Genomic DNA, 17,084 nt, shown 5'->3' on the forward strand with positions numbered 1-17,084 from the left:
AGAGGTTAAGGGACTCACCCAAGGTCACCTGTGATGGAGACAGGATATAGATCTTTCAAGATAATATCCCATCATAACAACAGCTAGCATTTATAAAGTGCTTTACAGTCATCTCATTTTATCCTGACAACAATCTTGAGCCATAGGGGCTCTTATTATTCCCACTTTACAAACAAGGAAACCAAGGCAGGGGCAATTAAGTGATTTGCGCAGAATCATGCAGCTAGTGAGTATCTGAGGCTGAATTGGAACTAGACTCCAAGCTGAGTGCTCTATCACCCAGCTACCTCCTAAGCAGTGTGATCAGACCTTACTAGACTCTTTCACAAAGCACTCTGTACCACTCTAATAGGGTAGGCTTTACAACATGGGGCTGGTTCAGCTCATTATAGTGTTGAAACCCTATCATTACCTTTCCCTTTTCATTCACATTCCTTCCCATGTTTCTGGTGGATTTTGTGGCTTGTGGGCAGAACAAAATCTCCTTGTCGAAGTGGGGTACTTTCCTGTGGCCTCAGAGATAAATGAAAGGGTTTTTTTTCTCTCTCTATTCCACCTCTCCCCACCCTTGCATTCTTCCATCTCCAAGTAGAGCCCACTATTTATGAAATGCTTAGATTCTGTTTACCTTACAATGGCCACAGAACTAGATATTTACATCTTATGGCTTAGATTCCCTCTTGAGGCTGTGCAATAATTATTTTTTCTCATTTTCTTATGCAAGGAATCACTTCCCCATTCCCACCTCCATACACACAAATTCAACTTGACAAATCTGGTATACCTTGAGTTAAACCAGGGGTGGGAAACCAGAAGCCTGGAGGCCACACGTGGCCCTCTAGATCTTCACGTGCTGTGGCTTTCGGACTGAATCCTTTTATTAAGTGGATTTGTTCTGGGAAGTTAGGATTCAGTCAAAGGGCCACAAGCTTCTCCACCCCTGAGTTAAACCATAAACACTTCACTTTCTAATCCCATTCAAATGTTTATCTGTACTTTGTTTGGACATACAATAGCGTGGGGAAATCCCAGTGTGGAAATACCTTCCACAGATGCAGAAGCAACTGATCTAACACTAACTACCTTGTTCTGTTGTGGTTTTTCTTGTTGGATGGACTCTTTTCGAGTCCATCAGGAGGGAGATGTCCTGACATGCAAGTGAACTGCATTTAAGTGAGGCAGAGCAGTGAAAAGTCAACAGCCTCACTTTCTCCTCCAGAGTACTTTGGAGTCCAGTAGCAAGACATCATCAATTGCTAACCTGCAAGTCTCAGAGAGTTACCTGAGCCTCTAATAAGTTGTGACTTGCCCACGGTCACACAACCACTAAGACTCTAGGTCTTCCTAAGTTTAAGGCTAACTAGCTTCCCCACCTGAGGCAGCTGGATGGCTCTGCAGATAGAGGACTAGGCCTAGAGTCACAAAGACCTGAGTACAAATCTGGCCTTGGACACTAACTGCTATGTTATTTAATAATATAATAATAACTGACCATAAGTTATTAAAGGCAAGGGCTGGTTCGGCCTCTCTTTGTATTCTCAGTACTTACGGTTAACCCTGGCACAAAGCAAACAAATTTTAAATGCATGCTGGCTGACTTTAAGATTTTCAAAGAACTTTATATACCTTATTTCATTTGGGTTTCACAACAGCCAGCTGAAGGGAGTAGTACAAGTATTATTATGTTCATTCTACAAATCAGGAAACTGGGAGGGGGGAATAAAATGTAGCTTCTAAGTGTCAGAGGCAGGATTCAAACCCAGGTCTTAGTGACTCTTAGTTCATTATTCTATCCACAAGGCCACGCTGTCCTTATTATTAGCTGATTTTTACGCAGGCTAATTATACTTTTTGCACTTCAGGATGGCGAAGCAATAAATAAAATGGCATGAATTTCCCGAAAGTATGCAATCTCATGTACTCTTGTGACTGTCGTAACTTCCTTAGAAAAGATTATGATCTAAAGTCAATGCTTTATCTACCCACTCGTGTATTTTAATTCGTTAATAGGTTGGCACTTAAGTTCTAGAATGTCACAGATAAAACAGCAGAGCAGACAAACCCTATTAACTGTCAGCCAGATTTGACCTGTATGCCTGGAAGAAAGAAAAACCAGTTTCCACTAGTATACCAAGCACTAAGCTACCCTCTTTTTAATTAACTGCAGTCAATGATTTGCAAATGGCACATACCCAAGTGAACCAAGTATTCTGCTACAGAGAAGAAAAAGAATTTCCTGTCCTCAAGTATCCCAAGATTGTTGGTTGTTAAATGATCCTAAGATCATGGATCTGGAAGGAACCTTACGGGTCTTCTTGTCTAACACCCTGACATACAGACGACCTCTCTTAACTAGAGACAGTAAGTAACTGAAAGTCCCACAGGTAAGGATATATTTATTTGCTCAAGGCTCTTCGAAACATGGCCATTTCTTGGAAAAGGAAAGGATGTTTCCTTTTCCACACCACTCTCTGGCTGCCACTGGAAGTATCTGAACACAAGTCTTTTATCTAGGGCTCAGTAATCTCTCCATGAGTTTCACTAATGTAAATTAATATTCTTTTATGCATCAAAAAATGTGTATCTGCTATTATTTTCCACTTTTTTTCCCTCTTTCTCTTTTAGAGACTGGATAAGCTTAAACAGCTTTAGAAACATTAACTCCTTGGAATAATGTGAATGACAAATAATGTTATCTCTTGTGTAACTAGAAAAAACAAAAAGATTAAGCCATTGGCTAAGGGCACACAGATGATTCCTGGAGTAGAAAGAGGATCCCACTCTATCCAACCAGCCCCAAAGAAAGAAATCTGCCTAAGGCTCTTAGAGATCTGGACATTTTATGAAAAGGGTTTCTAGTGCCACATCATTATCTGGCTGCCATACATTTCCTTAAAATCTATTCTCAGTCTAGCCAGGCAGAATGGGTGGGATACTGGAAGAAAGACAAGGATTCAAATTCTGACTCTAGAGAATTCCTAACTCTAGTGACCTTGGGCATGTCACTGTGCCTTAGTTTCCTATTTGGTGAAAAGACAGGATTGTTCTGGCTGGCCTCTAAGGCACCTTCCCACCCTGTGGAAAGTCTTGGCTGCTACTGGGTAAATCTATTAGGATCCTCCTCTATTATCATATAGTCAAAAGTACTGCCGGAGTGGGGAAGTCCCAATGGCTATGCTCCACAGGGACCTAAAGGCATGTTAGATGAGATGGCACCAACGTCCATGGTGCCAGGGTTGATTAAAAAAAATTTTTAGGAATTTCTAATCCAAAAGGCAGGCACTTAATAAATCAAGATTAAACTAAATATTCAATTTTATTACTAAAAAAAAAGAGTTTAAACATATTTGGGGAAATAAGTACTTCCAAAGATTAGCTATGTAAGCTGGCCAACTAAAATAGGAGTGAATATTCAAAGAAAGTCAGAGAAACAGTTTAAAAATAGACAGCACACACCTAGAATACAAGAGGTAGCATTCTAAAACCTCAGCGGTAGGGAACCTGATATATCAGCTGAAATGAGCTACGTGCTTTTAAAACGTCACAAGGACTAGCCTCATTTGCTTCACCTTATATTCATTTCAAAGAGATCATTTTCAAAAGAAATTTAAACTGGTCTTTTTTTTTTTTAATGAGCTGAGCCAAGTCACAAAGCATCAATTTGTGACGGAAGAGGCTGGATTTAGAGAGTAGCTATCTAATTCAAGATGAGGAAAGTGAGAGCTGGGGGGTGGGAGAAGGAAAGAGATAGCTACAGAGAGAAAGAGACAGATACAGAGAGGAGGGGAGGAGACAGAGAGAGAGAGAGAGAGAGAGAGAGAGACAGAGAGAGAGAAATGGAGGGAAGGAGGGAGGGAGGGAGGGAAGCAGAGGGAGAGAGAGAAACTCCGGTGCTATATGCAGAATTCCATACCCATTGGTTCCCAACTCTGAAAAGAACTAGAGGGAAATCACTTCAGACATCTTCTTTGAGGACTAACTTTTGGTTCTTATGATTTTAGTAAGTTTTATTGTATTTTACTTTTTTTCAATTAAGAAGCATTTATTTTCTCTCTCCCTCCAACTATACGAACTATAAGGAAATGAATGAACTATAAGGAAAATAAAACCTTTTTAAACAAACATATAAAGTCAGGGAAAATAATTCTCATATTGTCTATGTCTGAAAATGTATAGCTCATTCTGTATCTTGAGTCTATCACCTTTCTGTCAGGAGGTGGGTAGCACGTTTCATCATCTGTCCTCTGGAATTACTTTATTCATTACTTTCCTAATCAGAACTCTTAAATCTTTCAAAGTTATCTGTCTTTCCAGTATTATTGTTGTGCAAATTGTTCTCCTGGTTTTAATCACTTCTCCATGCATCAGTTCATACAAATCTTCCCAGGTTTTTCTGAAGTTATCCTTTTTATCATTTCTTATGGCATAATCATATTCCATTATATTCATATAACAGAACTTGTTCAGCCATTTCCCAATTGATGGGTCCTCCCTTAGTTTCCAGGCTTTCAACGCTATTAAAAAGGGGGCTGCTATAAATGATATGGATCCTTTTTTTCTTTGATCTTTTTTGGAGGTATAGTTCTTAGTAGTGATATCTCTAGTCAACAGGTATATACATAATTTAGTGACTTTTTGGACATAGTTTCAAAATGCTTCCCAGAAAGGCTAGCCCTATTTCTAGCTCTACCAACTGTTCATTAACATATCTTTTCCTCACAGTCCCTCCAACATCTGTCATTATCACCAATCTGATAAGTTTGAGTTAGAATGTTGGAGTTGCTTTAATCTGTGTATCTCTATCATTAACAGGAGCACTTTAAAAATACGGTTATGCTCCTAACTTCTCAACTGGTTTATTGTTCCCCTTTTATGCACATTGTTGCAGTCATTTTGTATGTTATTTTCCTACTTCTTACTTCACTTTGTATCAGTTCAAGTAAGCTTTCCCACGTTTCTGTGTTCTTTCTATTCAGCATCTCTTTTACTGCACAGTAATAATTCATTACATTCACATATCCCAATTTGTTCAGTTATTCCCCAATCAATGAGCATTTACTTTGTTTCTAGGTCTTTGTTACAAAAACGTAGTGCTTTAAATATTCTGGGTGTATATGGGTATCTCCTTGAAGCTTATGCCCAGCAGTGGAATCTCTGGTTCAAAGTGTATCGACAATTTATTCCCTCTTTTCCTATAATTCTAGAATGCTTTCCAGAACAGTTGGACCAAGTAATGCACAGTTCCACTAAGAATATATTGTTGTGGGATACATGCATACAATCCCACTCTTCAACTACTGTGTGTCATATCACTAAGCTGACACCTGGGTATTTTTATACCAAGTTCAGATAAGCAGTAATGGAGGTTTAGGTAAGAAATACAGATCTTGATGGTAGTCCTTGACATGTACAGAAAGGTAAAGATGGATTAAAACAGAAAGAGAACTGAGTCAAAGCAGCTGGGTTCAAATCCTACCTCTGATATTTACGGCTCATGTGACCTTGGGCAAGTCCCTTAAACTCCCTAGGTCTCCTTTCTGAGAGAGAGAGAGAGAGAGAGAGAGAGAGAGAGAGAGAGAGAGAGAGAGAGAGAGAGAGAGAGAGAGAGAGAGAGAGAGAGAGAGAGAGAGAGAGAGAGAGAGAGAGAGAGGGAATGAGTGAGTCTGGTTTCCTCAGTAAAATGAAGAGGCAACTTCTAATGTAATTTCTACCTTCAGAACTATAAGCCAATCAAACAGAACCAGCAGAACCTGGCAATTTATTAGCTTATAGGGAGGCAAAGCTAAGGAAAGGGAAAAGTCAACAGTGACTAAGATTTGTAACTTAATGATCTGGAAAAGTACAGGTCTTTGGAGAATACCTACAGTTAGGATAAGAGAGAACCACAAAAGAGGCTGAGAAGGATCAGCTGGAGAACCAGGAAATAGCTATGTCAAGGAAGCTAAGAGAATGGAGTGTCTCAAGGATGGGTTAGTCAGTAGTGCCAGAAGTTGATTCTTTTGTGAAGGCAAATTAGGTCATCTTTTGCCTCAATTCTTACATTCTTATCTAGCCTTTAACTACCGAATGGGTGTTGCCTCAGGCAAACTGAGACCTGGGAAAGACCTTAACTTAAAAAAGCCCAGGTCTCCCATTGCATCTGGGGCCATCACTAGCTGTCCTGATTTATGTCTTGCCACGGAAGCTCCATGCCTCTGAAGGAGATGACTTTGCACAGCCCCCCCCCACTTAAATCCAATTCACTTGCAAGTCAAGACATCCTCCTCCTGTTGTCATTGGGCCTCTTCCAGAAGGAAGGATGAACAACAAGAAGAAATCAATAGTGCCAGATGGAGTGGAAAAGTCAAGGAGGATGTGAACTGAGAATATAGTGAGTAGGGCCTGAAACTGTCAATTGGAGTGAACTGATGGCCTTGGAGAAAGCTCAACCAAAAAAAAAAACCCTCCCCCCCAAAAAAAATTCTACAAACATTTATTAAGTTCAAGGCACTGTGCTAGGTGCTGAAGATACTAACTATGAACTAGACTGTGACCTCAAAGATAATGTTCTATTGAGAAGGGAGGAATTAATAACATATATATAGCAAAGTAAATACAAAATAAGGAATCAAATTGTAATTCTGAGACCTACAAAGTGCTAACAAATAGCAATGAGGAAGGGAGAGGGAAGTTTATCAGAAAAGACCTCATTTAGACTTGATTCAAATCCAGCTTCAGACATTTACTATCTGTATGACCCTGGGCAAGTCACTTAACCCTGATACAAGAGGAGGAAGAGGAAGAGGAAGCAGAAGAAGCAGAAGCAAGAGGAGCAGGAGGAGGAGAGGAAGAAGAAGCAGAAGAAGGAGGAGATGGAGAAGGAGAAGGAGAAGGAGAAGAAGGAGAAGGAGGAGAAGGAGGAGAAGGAGAAGGAGAAGAAGAAGAAGAGGAGAGGAGAAGAAGAAGAAGAAGAAGAAGAAGAAGAAGAAGAAGAAGAAGAAGAAGAAGAAGAAGAAAAGAAGGAGGAGGAGGAGGACCATTACAACTGTGAGAATCATTCCAAGAGTAAGTTACAAGAGTGAGGACTGCAGCCAGATTTCAGGGGATATTAAGGACTGCATGGGTGGTGTCAAATGCAGGTAGTGAGTTTCATCAGTTCATGGAGTTTGCTAGTGATGAGATAACACAATAGCTTGAGCTGGCAGGAGGGTCACGGGAGAATTGTACTGTGTTTTGATTTGTTTTGTTTTCTTTAGGGTAAATAACACCTGGGTAAGTTTCAAGGCCCTGGAAAAGAAGCCCTTCGAAACAGAGAGACTGAAGATAAGAGAGAGGAGAAGGAGGCACCTTGTCCACAGAGAATGAACGAAATGAAATCACCAGGAAGCGGAACAGCTCCTATCTGTACAGTTTTCATTGTTTACAGGCCATCTGGGGGCCAGATTAGCTCATTTCAGAGGCTCACCTCCATAAGGTTGGCCGCTGAACAACAAAGTGGTAATGTCGTAGCAACATAAAGTGTGGAGAGAGTTACTATCTGCAACATAGGAGGGAATGCACATGCCTGTGAGATCTGGACAAGGAACATAATAAGGTTAAGAGTTTTTATTTGATTTGCCTAAGGTAACCCAGCAAACAAGAGTAGACCCCCTTTAAACCCATTTTTTCCCCACTTATTACCCCAATACAAGGACAGTCAAATTAGACAGGATGGAAAGATGAGAAACATTTATTTCACTGCAGCCTGCATGTGTGACTATCTTACCCTATGGGATATGCAAATATACAAACCCTGATCTTTCACTAAGATGGCATCCAGATAACCAAAATGGCCTTTTCAGTCTCATTTCCATTAAGATGGCCAGGACACAAGGCTGGGTCCAGTTGTCTTTCTATAATAGTGGAAATACCTCCTTGGAAGCCCACTTCAGACAAAGCTAGTGACTAGCCCTTGAACAGCCTTGGTCCATATATTTAATTTCTCTGAACTCAAAGAGCCTTCTTCATAATGAACACTGCTAGTGACAATAAAAATGCAGTTCATTAGCCTAACTTACTTCATTGCATACTTCAAGTACCAAGAGCCCAGAAGCCCTAGTCCATTCACTGTGTGGTCTTTGGCAAACGATGAAGATTTTTTTTCAAATATGAGTCAAGACTTCTAATCTACTAAATCTAACTGTTAAAGCTCAATGCTTTGTTTGCTAGGTTTGTTTTCTGTTTGTTTTTATTTTTGTTTCATGCACACGAGGCATCAGAATTCCCAGTAGGCGGGATGGGAATGCTCAGGGCATGGGACATACTTCACACTCTTATCTTGCATTTTCAGTTTCTTGTAAGAGCTATAAGACTGTACTACTCAAAAGGATCCTTTAGAGGAGAGTTCTCAAGATGTGGTCCAAATACCTTTGGGGGTCCCTGAGATCTTTTCAAGAGGTTCCCAATAATTTTTTTCAGTCTTGTCTGACTTTTCATGATTCCATTTAGGATTTTCTTGGCAAAGATACTGGAGTGGTTTGCCATTTCCTTCTCCAGCTCCATTTGACAGATGAAGAAACTAAGGCAAACAGGATTACATTACTTGTCCAGAGTCACACAGTAGTAAGTGTCTGAGGCTGGATTTTGAGTTCATGAAGATGAGTCTTCCTGACTTCAGGCCCAGCACTTTATCCGCTTCACCACCTAGCTGCCTCTTCATAATAATATTAAAACGTTATTTCCCTTTTAAAATGATTCTGCCCTCCCCCTTCTAACTATATATCTGAGGGAGGCCAGATTTTTTTCATATACTTCAACCAAGACAACATATCACAACAGACTGAATGTAGAAGCACATATGAGAATCCAACTGTCTTCTAATAAGCCAGTTATGAAAGAGATTTGCAAAAATAGGTACGGCAATGTCACTCTTCTCAGTAATTCTTTTTGTTGTTTTGGAAAATAGTTATTTTTCATAGAAATGTGTTATTTATGTTAACCTTCAATGGGTTCAATTTTTAAAATGAATTTCTAAAAATGTATCTGTTTTAATTTCTAATACGGAAAATTTCTGTATGTCCCACATAACAAAAGCCCTTCAGGGTCTTCTGTGATTTTTAAGAGAGTAAAGGAGTCCTAGGATCAAAAAGTCAAGAACTGCTTTAGAGTTAAGAAACTCAGGCCTGATGACTTGCCCAAGGTCACAGACAGTATGACTGTGACAGAGCCAGGTCCAGACCCCCCAGCTTCCTGACACTCAATGCTTTTTCCATTCACTACCCAAGGCAAGGACAGCCAAATTAGACAAGATGCAAAGATGGGATACATTTATTTCCCTGTGGCTTGCCTGTGTGACTATCTTACCTAGAGGAGATGCAGATATATAGCTCCTGATCCTTCACTAAGCGGGCCTCCAAAAAATGGAAATGGCCTTCTTAGTCTCACTACCATTAACCCATGGTTGTGCAGACATAGAGCAAGGGCACTAAGAAAGTACAGAATCAAAGATCACTTGTTTCAGTTACGACTGACTCTTCGTGACTCCATTTGGGGTTTTCTTGACAGAACATGCTAGAGTGGTTTGACATTTCCTTCTCCAGCTCATTTTACAGATAAGGAAACTGAGGCAAACAAGGTTAAATGACTGGCCCAGGGTCACACAGCTGGTAAGTATCTGAGGCTCTATTTGAACTCAGGTCTTCTTGGCTCCAAGCCCAAGGCTTTATCCATTGCACCACCTAGATGCAGAGAACATGGGCTTAGGGATCAAAGGACCTGGGTTCAAATTTCACCCCTTATTTGGAGGCTCTATCATATTAGGCAAGCTATTTAATTCCCTTGGGTCTCATTTTCCCAACTGTAAAATGGAGAGGCTGGACTCAATGGTTTCTGAAGTCTCCTCATACTCTTCTGCTACAATCCTAACAACTGCTACAAATGACCTTGGGTTCCCTTGATTATTCTTTTCTCACCAGTTAAGCAAACAACCTATGAACGCTTTGGATACCCCGCCCTCTCTCTCCATGCCCCTCTATATCCTAATCTATATCCTAACACAGACTACTGAAATAAAAGCATTCTGCAGAACCTAGCATTCTCTGATCACATCCCTGAGTTGGTACGTACACCTGGAAGACAGCATTTCCTCTGGGATACCAGGGTTATATAAGGATTTATTTTCATCTTCTCCCTAAATAATATTTTTGGGTCACGGCAGTCGAACGTACAATAGTCCTACCAAGAATAGCATCACACACATAGAGGTGGAAAGGACCTTGGAGAGTATTTAGTCTAATGACCTCATTTTACAGATTAGGAAACTGAGGCCCAGAGAAGGTAAGAGACTTCCCTCAAAGTCACACAGGGAATAATCAACAGAACCAGGATTTAATTAGAGTCTCAGGATTCCAAGACCAATTCTTTTTATGGTACAATATCAACCTTGGAATCTTCTTTCCCTAACGGAAATATTAAAATAGAAAAAAAAAAAGAAATAAGATGGAAATATTAAAAAATTATCTAATTCAAGCAGTAATAAACTAAAGAATATTGAATTTTAATCATGAAGGTCTAGGTTTAAATCCTGGCTCTGGCCCAGGAACAGATTACAAAGCGCACTGACCTTCAAATGAGAAAGCCTAGGTTGGAAGCCTGGCCCTGACCCTTAAATGCCAAGGCACAGCAAGGCCATTTTGCGCAACCCTCTTGTTTTTACAACTGAGCAAACCTGAGACCCAGAGAAATCCAGTGACTTGTCCAAGGTTCCATAGGTAGTAAGTAGCAAAGCTGAGTTCCCACCCTAGCATTCTGTCTATTCCACAATGTTGGCCTCTCTCTCAGTTCAAAAGAAAATTACTAACTGTCTACCCTGTTGAAGAAACTATGCTAGGCACTGAGGAGATGAAGACAGATATGATACAATCTCCAATTCTTATTCTGAGAAAAGAACAATAGATTTGGTGCCAGAAGCCATGAGTTAATCACTACTGGAGATCTATGTGACTTCGAAAAGGTATTTAATACTCATGAACCTTGCGGTATTAATCTCTGATTTGGGGATATCCTTACTTGTTGTAAGGACAAAGAGGCCAGTGTAAGCCATAATCATTATGAGTGAGCATGGCATCATCCTAGATATTATGGAAGATACAAGAGAAATTAAAGGGAATCTACATAAATTACAAGCAGCTAGGCGGCAAAATGGATAGAGTATGTGGAGTCAGGAAGACTCCTTTTCATGAGTTCAAATCTGGCCTCAGACACGCACTAACTGTGTGACCCTGGGTAAAGTCACTTCATCCTGTTTGCCTTGGTTTCCTCATCTGTGAAATGAGCTACAGAAGTGAAAGTCAAAACACTCCAGACACAACTGCAATGAGTAAACAGCAATACCATATGAAGTGACAACAACAATAATAACCCACATTTCTATAGTACTTCCAGATTTGCAAAGCACTTTCCACACAACAACCCTATGAGGTAAGTAAGTAGTCCAATTTAGTTATACATTTTTTAAAATTTAATATTTTATTTTTCCCAAACATTAAAAAAAATCTTTTTGAGTTCCCAATCTCCCTCTCTCCTTCCCTCCCCTCCTCATTGAGAAGGCAAGTGATTTGATATAGGTTATACATGTGCAGTCATGCAAAACACATTTCCATATTAGTCATGTTGTAAAAGAAAACACAGGCAAAAGAAAACCCAAGAAAAATAAAGTAAAGAAATAATAAGTATGCTGCAATCTGCATTCAAACTATCAGTTCTTTCTCTGGAGATAGCATTTTCCATCATATGTCCTTCAGAATTGTCTTGGGTCATTACACAAGCATTTATTAAGCATATGCAAGGCACTGTCTTAGGTGCTGGTGTTCCAAAATAAAAGTAAAATAATGCCTGTCCTCAGACAGCTTATACTCTACTGGGAGGATATTAGATATACAAAGAAGTGTAAATACAAGAATATTCAAAGACGGAGAGAGCTGAAACAACTAATGGGGAGGAGAGGAGCAGGTTAGAAAAAGCTTTAACAGGAGGCATCCCCAGAGTCTGAAGGAGGTTGGAAATTCTCAGAGGCCAAGGAGGGAGGGCATTCCCGGCACAGGAGTCTATGAAAAAGCATAGAGGAGAAATGTTGTGTTCGGGGAAGACCTAGTAGGTAGGTCAGTTTGACTGCATTGTGGTGTGAATTAAGGGAAATAATAAGAAATTAATCTGGAAAAGTTAACACAAGTATTATTATCCCTCTTTTACAGATGAGGAAACTGAGGCACAGAAACAATTGAAGCCACTTGCCTAGCTTCAGATAGCTAGTGTAGAGAGCTAGAATTTAAATCCAGCTAGAATTTAAGTTTAAAACAGGTCCTTGTTTTAAAACTACATCTTCCCATTTCACCCCAGCTGAAAGTATAGGGTCCTTTGAAAGGTCCAATCCCCCTACAGAGTGAAACAGGAGCTCTGACTTGCTCTATTTTTCCACCTGGGTCACTCTGTAGGTAGTCCAGGTCCCTTCCCCAACCTTCCCACAGTTTCACCACACTGACCCTGAACTTAGTATGAATGTCTAAATCAGCAAGTCAGCCAACAGGCATGACTGGCTTACTTGGCATCTACCAGCCTCAGTTCCCCCAGAAGCTGAATTACAGGCCTGACCAGCATTTTCCATGACACCCACATTGTCATCTATCTGGAGATTTCATTCATAGGCAGCATATGACTGAGATGGGCCAGGAGCACCATATGGGCTCATGCATGGGCTCTTGGGTTCCTGGTGGAAATGGAGTTTAAGCTTAGGGGTAAAAGGGATAATCACTGAGTCTGCAACTCTAGAATTTTGAGTTCTACGAGTCCATGGAAGGATCCAGACAAGAAGATATTCCAGGCTAGGACAATACCATTTTAGAACTCAGATCAAGGGCAGCATACCTGAACAATAATGAGGACACTCGCCTGGAGTGGAGGGTTTGGGACGGCGAAGGGTAGGAAATGAGAGTTAGGATGGGATCAGATTGTCCAGAGCACTGAATGTGAGGCTCAATTTGGATCTTTGTTCTCTAGACAGTGGGGAACCAGTCCAGTTTCCGAAACTGGCTAACTCCATGTTGAAAGTGTTGTTTTAAGAAGATTTGAGATAATAGAGTCTAGCAGCAGGAATGGAAGCTAGCAAGAGATTTCAGTAGCCCAGAATTAAGGGGCTAGATGGGGGTTTTAGTGTCTCACTCTCTGTGACCCCATCTACCATAACACACCAATGATGTCCACGGGGTTTTCTTGGCAAGGACCGTGGAGTGATTTGCCATTTCCTTCTCCCACAGATTAAGGCAAACATAGGTGAAGTGATTTGCCCAAGTGCACACAGCTAGTAACTGAGGCTAGATTTGAACTCGGGTGTTCCTGACTCCATGCCCAGCACTCTAACCACTCAGTCACTTAGCTGTCTCTAGATTTAGAATTTAGAGGTCATCTAATTCCCCTTTCTCCATTTTACCAAAGGAAAAAAAAATAAGGCCCAAAATGGGGAAGTGATTTGATATATTCCCAGGGGAGGGTGTGACCATGAACAGAGGGTCACTAGTTTTACAAATAAAAGCAGGCTGTATTTCACATGATTATTTTTAGTCCAACTTTCTTTTACTTCTGTTGTCCCAACATCCCTTACAGTTTGGCTCAATTAAACTGGTAAAGCATCTTTTAGTGCTCAAATAAGAGAGAATCAACTTCTGGAAGCTCTTGAGACTTTGAACTGATTTGACAACTGGTAGAAAAAATCCAGATGTAGACATACACAAATAACCATCATCACTACTAAACAATCATCTCTCAAGCGCCTACTACTGATTCAGAGTTCAGAGTACTGGGCATCAATTCGAGTTTTCTCCCTTACATTCTCATAGGAGGCTGACCACGAAAAGAAAAAAGGAAAACCATCGGAAAGCTAAAGGAAACCATTAGCTGGTTGGCAGCATCATGGTTCATAATAATTTAAGCAGGACTGGTAATTACGGTTAGGTTTAAACACAGATGTTTCATATTAACAGGATGCTCACACCCTGCTATTTGGGAGTGGTATTCTGACAGATAATTCGCAAGCAGTGTTTCTGAGCCTATCCTCCCCAGAACTGGGTTGCCACGAGGCAGGCTTTTCCTTAAAAATTTGTTTTGAGCCCCCCATTTTATGTATGAGTAAACTGAGAGTAAGGGGGGAGGGGACTTCCCCAAGATCACAAAATTACTAAGTAGCCAAGGTAGCACTTGAACTCTAGAAGTCTTCTGACTTCTAGTTCAGTCTTCTTTTCACCAGACCACACATCTCCTTAGAGAACTACATCCCTGAGCGGCTTTTAAACAGGGAGCGGTTAGAAAATCTCACCAAACATGGCAAATGCTAACACTCTGAAACAAAGGGAAGAATCACCTATACCTTTGTTCCAGCCCAAAGCCATATGGAATCGTTTGTCCTCTGCTGTAATATTGGCATACCACCAATTACCACCCAGGTGATTGGTTTACCACCAACCACAGCCACAGTCACTGGGAGTATGGTCAGCACTCAGAGAGGTTAATTACAACTTCCAGGCTGCTAAATCTACATTAGTCCTCTGGGGTCCTAAATAGTTCCTAAATGACTTAAAACTCTCAAAAGAATTTAAAGTAATGGTTCATTTCAGTCTGGATGACACTTCTCAGGTTACAGAGTTCACCAAGGAATAAACCACCACATTCTCCATTAACAGGTTAAATGCTATTGCTTTTAGGTAAAATACACAAAGCAGGAGGATGTGCTATGTCAGTTATATAGTCAACCTTGGAACTCCAGGATTCCCACAATCTTGGATATATAACAGCACAGATGTTGCTGCAGCATTTACCAACCTGAAAATAATCAAAGGAAAAAGGGAGAGAAGGGAGGGAAGGAAGGAAGGAAAGATTGATGAAAGGAAGGGAGGAAAGAAGGAAGAAAAAAAGGAGGGAAGGAAAGGAGGGAGAGGGATGGAGGAAGGGAGGGAAAGAGGAAGGAGGGAATTGGAAGGGAGGGAGGGAGGAAAGAAGGAAGAAAAAAGGAGGGAAAGGGATAGAGGAAGAGAGGGAAAGAGGAAGGAAAGAAGGAAGGAAGGAAAGAAGGAAGGAAGGAAAGAAGGAAGGAAGGAAAGGAGAGAGGAAGGAAAGGAAAAGAAGGAAGGAAGGGCCAGGCACAGTTTGGGACCAACTCAGCCCTAGTGCAGATAACCCAAGTGTTAACTGCAGCTATGAAATGTTTTTAATAACGGTTTCAAGCAACATGATTCAGCACAAATTCTATACCAATCAAACACTGGTCCAATGGGGATTAAGAACTGTATAACCAATGCATAAGAACTGTATAACTAATCATGGGTATTAATTAACCCTTTCCCAATCATGACAGAGGGAAGGGTCATTATCTAACTGGGATAATTCCAAGTAGCAACATCAACGTCTTCTGAACCACTACAAAGTTCATTCCAAAAAAGTCTATTATGAAAAATAAACAGGCTTTTTCCCAGAGAAGTGATACTTGGAATTCTCAGGAAATGACTGCCTTGAAAGCATTTGCAGGGGGTGGGAGGGAGAGGGTAGGTGGAGATAGAGACAGCAATTGACATAAGGTTTAAGTCATCCAAAGAAAGTTCAAATCAGGATGATTTGGGTTTATTATTCACTAAGCATTTATATATCAAGCACTTACTATTACACTGTGCCAGGTGACAACAGGTTGGGGGGTGGGAATGAGTGGGAAAGAATGGCATCTGAACCAAGGAATGGGGTATGAAAGATGTTCAATTAAGTATTTGTGAAATGAATGAATGAGTTTACCAGGGGGAAATGACTAGGCCACGAATAGGACTAGAGCATGTGTGTTTGGCGAGGGGGGAAGAGAGGGAAGAAATATTTCTTTGTTTCAGTGATTAAATACGAAGCTAAACCAACCGGAAAACATAACCATCTGCTTGGGAGAACACCTTAAAAAATGAAAACATATGCAATAATGCTAATCACATTTCAAAGACAAATATTTTCTCAAAACCACTTTGGGTATCAAGTTTTATAAGAATTTTGCACTTTAAAGGTGTGAAAAAATTTTCTAAAATTTCAGATTCAAAAACTATATTCCTCCCTGCATTTGCTTAAGGAAGGAAATGTGGAAGATGATTCACTGCTCTGTTTTACACCTCAAAAGTAATACTTTAGGGGTAGCTAGGTCGCTTAACGGATAGAGCACCAGCCCTGGAAACAGGAGGACCTCAGTTCAAATGTGCCCTCAGACACACAACATTCACTAGCTGTGTAACTCTAGACAAGTCACTTAACCCCAACTGCCTCACCAAAAAAAAAAAAAAAAAGTAATATTTTAAAATAATTCTACTGTATTCATGACATGGGGATACATACAGGATGGGGAGAAAGGCTAGATCTGTGATTTCACTTAGGGTGCTTCATAGAGAGAGTTAGACAGAGTGCAGTGGATAGAGTCAGGAAGGCCTGAGTTCAAATTTGACCTCAGACCCTAACTAGCTGTATGACTCTGGACAAGTCACTTAACTTCAGTTTACCTCAGTTTCCTTAACTGTAAAATGAGGAATATAATAGTACCTACCTCTCAGGGTTTTATTGTTGTGAAGATCAACTAAGATATCTGTAAAAAGTGTTTAGTGTCACGGTACCCAACACATGGTTGATTGTTATCCTTCATTCTCGGAGGACCAAAATGACATTGCTATGTTGAGGTCAAGGTACAGTGTGTCCAACTGAGGCTGATGAGACCACTATAATCTTGAAAGACTCTATATCACAGGTAGGGTACAAATACACCATACAAACATTTGGCGTGGAGATGTCCTAACACACAGTAGGTGCTTAATAAATGCTTATTCCCATCTATCATTATAGGACAAAGCCTTCTTGGAAACTCAGAGTTGCCTAGAACCCTAGCACTGAGAGTTTATGTGACTCAACCAGGGTCACACAGCCAGAGTCAAGGCCAGCACCCAGTTTTCCTGACTCTGAAAACATCTCTCTATTCATTATATCATACGACCCACACACTGGTAAATAAAGAAAGTGTAGGAAAAGGCACTAGCTAAATAAATGAATGAATAAATGGATAAATAAAT

General features: G+C 40.5%; 1 protein-coding gene across 2 annotated transcripts in view; it reads right to left on the reverse strand.

Moving 5' to 3' along the window:
- Window positions 1-17,084, reverse strand: part of KITLG (KIT ligand) — a 120,095-nt gene that overhangs the window by 25,102 nt on the left and 77,909 nt on the right. The gene's annotated exons all lie outside the window — the stretch shown is intronic.

Source organism: Phascolarctos cinereus, unplaced genomic scaffold, assembly GCF_003287225.1.
Source record: "Phascolarctos cinereus isolate Bilbo 61053 unplaced genomic scaffold, phaCin_HiC Scaffold_1;HRSCAF=81, whole genome shotgun sequence".
NCBI lineage: Eukaryota > Metazoa > Chordata > Mammalia > Diprotodontia > Phascolarctidae > Phascolarctos > Phascolarctos cinereus.